The following is an 8,118-nucleotide window of genomic DNA, read 5'->3' on the forward strand; positions in this document are numbered from 1 at the left end:
AGCACTCAACACTTCGTGTAGGTAAAGAGTTGTGTTTCACAAGAACGATGTAGAATCTACTATTATAGAGCAATATTTGGCCTGTTTGATATCACATACGCTAACCTTTTTTTGAAGAGATATGAAGTGATGGAAGTGAATGGGGTAACCAAATCAAGACAACCTGTAAATGAAGAATGTAAGATTAAATACTGTGTTTATGATGAAGAACTGAGTGATATTATGCACAATGCTCGTGTAATGCACAATGCTCATGTGATGACTGGCCACGGTGAATGTGACTGAATGATGAATTGCTTGAAACAAAGTTCTGTAATATAACATACAGAGATGTCCAAATTTATCTTAGTTTGTGGGAGCCTTGTTGAGAAAAGCAAAAAGGTCAGAAAAAAGGAATAGTAGTGAAGCCAATGTTGTTTAAGGGACGAAATTCCAGATGTCAAGTTGAGCTCATCGACTTCCAATCGGAACCAGATGGAGATTACAAATTCTTAATGGTTTACCAGGACCACCTCACTAAATTCATTGTTCTCAGGCCACTAAAATAGAAAACAGCTGAAGGGGTGTGCGAGAATATTATTGACTTTTTACATTGTTATGCGCTCCCACAGTATTGCAGTCTGACAATGATAGAGACTTCGTTAGCAAAATAATGAACAGTTTAACCGAACTTTGGCCCAATTTTAAGATTGTCCACGTTAAACCTAGACACAGTCAGAGCCAAGGCAGCGTTGAGCAAGCAAATCAAGACACAGAAAATATGTTAACTACACGGACGCATTTTGGGATTAAAAGATCTCTGTTCGAAGCGATGTTTGGCTGCCCTCCTAGACATGGTTTATCTTCAACAAGTTTATTCCTGAAACACTGATGAACGTTCACTCTGAGGATGACCTTGAAATTATAATTAATCAAATTAGCAGTGAGACAGGGACTGAAACGTTGCAGGGTAATGACCACAGTAGATCTCCATTGGTGGAGGACAACATACCAACAGGAACAGAAGTTGAGAATGGAGAGGAAGAGAGTATTCCTAATAATAGTGACTACTGCCTGACTGATTCAGACGAGTCAACTCCTGCTGTTAAAAAACACAGAACTGAAGCTCACAAGAGCTTAGAAAAACAAGAGCAAAGAATACGGAAGTGTTCAGGTCGCTGCTTTCCAACAGTGGAAAAGGGATGTACTGTGAGAGTTCCAGTTCCCGACTGCGGTAGAGGAAGAGGAGATGGTAGGTCGACCTTGAGTGTCGTCCTCGAGACAACGGCCGATTGCTGTGCTTACTATACACATGGCAATAAAGTGTGTGTTTTTAAATAATTACTCAAGGGTCGATACGATATGCCACTGTTGCTACATTATGTTTCAGGTCCCAGTTCAGTACTTGCCTTCTCAGAGGAGGAAGTTCCAGCAGAGCAAACTGTTGCCCTGAGGACAGCTGCTGCGTCTCAGTCGATGGGAAGCGGTTAGGCACACTTCAGATGCAACTGCCAACAAGAATGTCAGACTCTGAGACGCTTTTGCAAAAACAAAAATGAGCTGTGCAACTCAAAGTGTCATGGTGCCCATCCTTGCTGCAATAAATGAATTTTATACAATATGACTACGTTCTCAAATTGCGACTGTTTTGTTATTATAGCCATGGTTCACATTCCTTGCCTCCTGGCAATGGAGGTATACATTCACTAGTGATAGTGCACTATCCCTAGTCAATGTGTATTGTTTGACAGAACTGCAGTCAGTAATCTGCTTTCACTAAATGGGCCAGTGAAGGTGCACTATCACCAGTGACGGTATACTTTCCCTGAAACTTCCACTTCCACTATAACATATATATATGTACATACCATTAATTATTATTCATAATTTTCTCTGCTATTTACTTTATTTCTTCTGTTGGATATCCAATTTTATTCCGATCCTTGTGAAATTTTGCACACTTTACCTTCAAGGCAAGAGGAAGGTATCTGTTTATATGTTTACATAATATTTCGCAATCCGGATGGAAACGTACATGTATGTAATGTATAAAGTGGAAAGGGTGTTACCAAAAATCTCTACAAGTTCTTGCCCGATTTACTTGAAATTTCCACAGGATGCCCTAATGAACATTTGGACGGACCTACGCTATATATTTTTTAATATAGAGAATATATAAATGTACATATAACATTTATCAACGAGAAGCGTTGTTACCAAACATCTTAAAAAGTACTTGGCCGATTTATTTCGAAGTCCTTGTTGATTTACTTCAAATTTCTACTTTCAGATGAAAGAACCACGCTAATTAATGAAAAATTAAATGCCTAACAAACGAACTCTGTAATTCCTACAGCGAGGATGAATTATAGCGGCGATACCTGTCTTGGTACCATCAAGTCCTTGTTGATTTACTTCAAATTTCTACTTTCAGATGAAAGAACCATGCTAATTAATGAAAAATTAAATGCCTAACAAACGAACTCTGTAATTCCTACAGCGAGGATGAATTATAGCGGCGATACCTGTCTTGGTACCATCTACATCTACATCTACATTTATACTCCGCAAGCCATCCGACGGTGTGTGGCGGATGGCACTTTACGTGCCACTGTCATTACCTCCCTTTCCTGTTCCAGTCGCGTATGGTTCGCGGGAAGAACGACTGTCTGAAAGCCTCTGTGCGCGCTCGAATCTCTCTAATTTTACATTCGTGATCTCCTCGGGAGGTATAAGTAGGGGGAAGCAATATATTCAATACCTCATCCAGAAACGCACCCTCTCGAAACCTGGCGAGCAAGCTACACCGCGATGCAGAGCGCCTCTCTTGCAGAGTCTGCCACTTGAGTTTGTTAAACATCTCCGTAACGCTATCACGGTTACCAAATAACCCTGTGACGAAACGCACCGCTCTTCTTTGGATCTTCTCCACCTCCTCCATCAACCCGATCTGGTACGGATCCCACACTGATGAGCAATAGTCAAGTATAGGTCGAACAAGTGTTTTGTAAGCCACCTCCTTTGTTGATGGACTACATTTTCTAAGGACTCTCCCAATGAATCTCAACCTGGTACCCGCCTTACCAACAATTAATTTTATATGATCATTCCACTTCAAATCGTTCCGCACGCATACTCCCAGATATTTTACAGAAGTAACTGCTACCAGTGTTTGTTCCGCTATCATATAATCATACAAAAAAGGATCCTTCTTTCTATGTATTCGCAATACATTACATTTGTCTATGTTAAGGGTCAGTTGCCACTCCCTGCACCAAGTGCCTATCCGCTGCAGATCTTCCTGCATTTCGCTACAATTTCCTAATGCTGCAACTTCTCTGTATACTACAGCATCATCCGTGAAAAGCCACATGGAACTTCCGACACTGTCTACTAGGTCATTTATATATATTGTGAAAAGCAATGGTCCCATAACACTCCCCTGTGACACGCCAGAGGTTACTTTAACGTCTGTAGACGTCTCTCCATTGATGACAACATGCTGTGTTCTGTTTGCTAAAAACTCTTCAATCCAGCCACACAGCTGGTCTGATATTCCGCGGGCTCTTACTTTGTTTATCAGGCGACAGTGCGGAACTGTATCGAACGCATTCCGGAAGTCAAGAAAAACAGCATCTACCTGGGAGCCTGTATCTAATATTTTCTGGGTCTCATGAACAAATAAAGCGAGTTGGGTCTCACATGATCACTGTTTCCGGAATCCATGTTGATTCCTACATAGTAGATTCTGGGTTTCCAAAAACGACATGAGCAAAACTCGAGCAAAAAACAAGTTCTAAAATTCTACAACAGATCGACGTCAGAGATATAGGTCTACAGTTTTGCGCATCTGTTCGACGACCCTTCTTGAAGACTGGGACTACCTGTGCTCTTTTCCAATCATTTGGAACCTTCCGTTCCTCTAGAGACTTGCGGTACACGGCTGTTAGAAGGGGGGCAAGTTCTTTCGCGTACTCTGTGTAGAATCGAATTGGTATCCCCTCAGGTCCAGTGGACTTTCCTCTGTTGAGTGATTCCAGTTGCTTTTATATTCCTTGGATACTTATTTCGATGTCAGCCATTTTTTCGTATATGCGAGGATTTAGAGAATGAACTGCAGTGTGGTCTTCCTCTGTGAAACAGCTTTGGAAAAAGGTGTTTAGTATTTCAGCTTTACGCATGTCATCCTCTGTGTCAATGCCATTATCAACCCGGAGTGTCTGGATATGCTGTTTCGAGCCACTTACAGATTTAACGTAAGACCAGAACTTCCTAGGATTTTCTGTCAAGTCGGTACATAGAATTTTACTTTCGAATTCACTGAATGCTTCACGCATAGCCCTCCTTACGCTAACTTTGACATCGTTTAGCTTCTGTTTGTCTGAGGAGTTTTGGCTGCGTTTAAACTTGGAGTGAAGCTCTCTTTGCTTTCGCAGAAGTTTCCTAACTTTGTTGTTGTACCACGGTGGGTTTTTCCCGTCCCTCACCGTTTTACTCGGCACATACCTGTCTAAAACGCATTTTACGATTGCCTTGAACTTTTTCCATAAACACTCAACATTGTCAGTGTCGGAACAGAAATTTTCGTTTTGATCTGTTAGGTAGTCTGAAATCTGTCTTCTATTACTCTTGCTAAACAGATAAACCTTCCTCCCTTTTTTTATATTCCTATTAAATTCCATATTCAGGGATGCTGCAATGGCCTTATGATCACTGATTCCCTGTTCTGCACATACAGAGTTGAAAAGTTAGGATCTGTTTGTTATCAGTAGGTCCAAGATGTTATCTCCATGAGTCGGTTCTCTGTTTAATTGCTCGAGGTAATTTTCGGATAGTGCACTCAGTATAATGTCACTTGATGCTCTGTCCCTACCACCCGTCCTAAACATCTGAGTGTCCCAGTCTATATCTGGTAAATTGAAATCTCCACCTAAGACTATAACATGCTGAGATAATTTATGTGAAATGTATTCTAAATTTTCTCTCAGTTGTTCTGCCACTAATGCTGCTGAGTCGGGAGGTCGGTAAAAGGAGCCAATTATTAACCTAGCTCGGTGGTTGAGTGTAACCTCCACCCATAATAATTCACAGGAACTATCCACTTCTACTTCACTACAGGATAAACTACTACTAACAGCGACAAACACTCCACCACCAGATGCATCCAATCTATCCTTTCTAAACACCGCCTGTACCTTTGTAAAAATTTCGGCAGAATTTATCTCTGGCTTAAGCCAGCTTTCTGTACCTATAACGATTTCAGATTTGGTGCTTTCTATCAGCGCTTGAAGTTCCGGTACTTTACCAACGCAGCTTCGACAGTTGACAATTACAATACCGATTGCTGCTTGGTCCCCGCATGTCCTGAGTTTGCCCCACACCCATTGAGGCTGTTGCCCTTTCTGTACTTGCCCAAGGCCATCTAACCTAAAAAACCGCCCAGCCCACGCCACACAACCCCTGCTACCCGTGTAGCCGCTTGTTGCGTGTAGTGGACTCCTGACCTATCCAGCGGAACCCGAAACCCCACCACCCTATGGCGCAAGTCGAGGAATCTGCAGCCCACACGGTCGCAGAACCGTCTCAGCCTCTGATTCAGACCCTCCACTCGGCTCTGTACCAAAGGTCCGCAGTCAGTCCTGTCGACGACGCTGCAGATGGTGAGCTCTGCTTTCATCCCGCTAGCGAGACTGGCAGTCTTCACCAAATCAGATAGCCGCCGGAAGCCAGAGAGGATTTCCTCCGATCCATAGCGACACACATCATTGGTGCCGGCATGAGCGACCACCTGCAGATGGGTGCACCCTGTACCCTTCATGGCATCTGGAAGGACCCTTTCCACATCTGGAATGACTCCCCCCGGTATGCACACGGAGAGCACATTGGTTTTCTTCCCCTCTCTTGCTGCCATTTCCTAACGGGCCCCATTACACGCCTGACGTTGGAGCTCCCAACTACCAGTAAGCCCACCCTCTGCGACCGCCCGGATCTTGCAGACTGAGGGGCAACCTCTGGAACAGGACAAGCAACCATGTCAGGCCGAAGATCAGTATCAGCCTGATACAGAGCCTGAAACCGGTTCGTCAGACAAACGGGAGAGGCCTTCCATTCGGCCCTCCGGAATGTCTTTCTCCCCCTGCCACACCTTGAGACGACCTCCCACTCTACCACAGGTGAGGGATCAGTCTCAATGCGGGCAGTATCCTGGGCAACCACTGTCTTAGTCCGATCGGGGGATGCGTGGGATGAGCTACCCATCCCCGACAAACCCTCATCCGGACCCCCACAGTGATGCCCATTGGCAACAGCCTCAAGCTGTGTGACCAAAGCCAACACTGCCTGAAGCTGGGAGCGAAGGGATGCCAACTCAGCCTGCATCCGAATACAGCAGTTGCAGTCCCTATCCTCGCTGAAAACTGTTGTGCAAAGAACGTCTGAACTAATCTACAGAGAGCGCAAACAAATCGACACAAAATTTAAACGGTTATTAAAATACAAGATTGCCTAGTAAATGCAGTAATGCTGCTATTTGCGCACTGCTGACACACTGCTCGGCGGCGGAAGGAGACTACACGATTTTACACTGTTCAGGTACTAAAACGCGATGCTACAACTCTCAAATACTATAATACGCCCGAAATTTATGAATTAAACAATGCAAGTACCAAAAACACGCAAAGAAATTAAGAATTAAACTATGTAACAAATGAGTGAGCTAGGAGTATACGACTTGCTGCTGCAGCTGCTTATCCAACGGCGGCAGGGAGCAGACGTCACTATATCGCGAGACGAAGGAAACCTCGAGAATTTGACAGCAATGTATTCTAAGACTCTTTGATTAGTTGCCATTTTACATACGACATATATCGTAGGAGATATTTTACTACATTTTTCAGAGTTACATTTGTTATTAAAAACCCCTGTGACATACAAACGCTGAGGCAGGTAATGGGTACACAGGGTAATTCACGAAGGTATGCAAACATTTTAATATATTATTGTAGAAGTAAAACTAAAGAAAAAAGTTCAAATAAACACAGGTCCGCAACTGTTTAGTTGCGGAGTTACGATTAATAAAAGATTTTGCCTGTAATTTAAAAACTTCGCTTATATGAAGCCATCGCAAAATTGTACAAGGTTACAATAAAGCACGATTTCCATTTATTTAGTTGTTATTGATCTGGTGAAGCTAATCAATCATGTCCCAGAAGTGTATCTGTAGTAGTTTTCCAGAACGTGCAGAGAAACAAAGAAGTAGTTTCGTGAAATTTTTAATTTATTAACTACTTGGCCCAATTTGTTTCCTTCACATTCGCCATAAATAAACACCATATCGGCATATTCCTCTGTCGTACATTTGAAAGGCATCCTTAGGTCATAAATAATCTACAAACTACAACAGTTACTATGTGGTTTCACTTAAATACACTGTTGTTATAATGTTCTTTCACTGAACAATAGAGAAAACTAACTCGTTTCACGGTTAGGAAACGACTGAAACAACTCACTAACGGTTGCCAACAATGATATAAACGTTTCTACATTCTTGATGGAAAGTAAGCAAATTTACTTGTATATAAATCTTTGCTTCTCTGGATGTTCTGGAAAACTACTGCGGATACACGTCTTCGACATGTTTTATTAGATTCACCAGACCAATAACAACAAAATAAATGGAAATTGTGCATTACTTTAACCTCGTACAATTTTGTGATGGCTTCATATTAGCGAAGTTTCTAAATTTCAGGCAAAACTTCTATTAGCTGTAACTCTGTAATTTAACATTTGCGGACTTGTGTTTATGTGGACTTTTTTCTTTAGTTTTACTAACCTATTAAAATATTTGCATAGCTTCGTGAAACTCCCTCAGGTATTTTAAAAAAAATCTAGAATAAGATATATCGATATTCAAAAATGTCATTATATACACAATATATCGACAAAAGGGATCGATATATAGACATGCTGATGGGAAAAATATCGACGTACCTGCCTCTAAGAATATCGGTTGCACGTTGTAAGTATACTGCTGCTTATGGAGGTGTGTATTTCAGTACTTATTTATTATTAGATTTTCCGTACATCAACAAGCTAGCAGCCTGCCAATCCCCCTTAGAACAAGAATTGAAAGGAAAGCGA

Source organism: Schistocerca serialis, chromosome 11 (genome assembly GCF_023864345.2).
Source record: "Schistocerca serialis cubense isolate TAMUIC-IGC-003099 chromosome 11, iqSchSeri2.2, whole genome shotgun sequence".
NCBI classification, from domain to species: Eukaryota; Metazoa; Arthropoda; class Insecta; order Orthoptera; family Acrididae; genus Schistocerca; species Schistocerca serialis.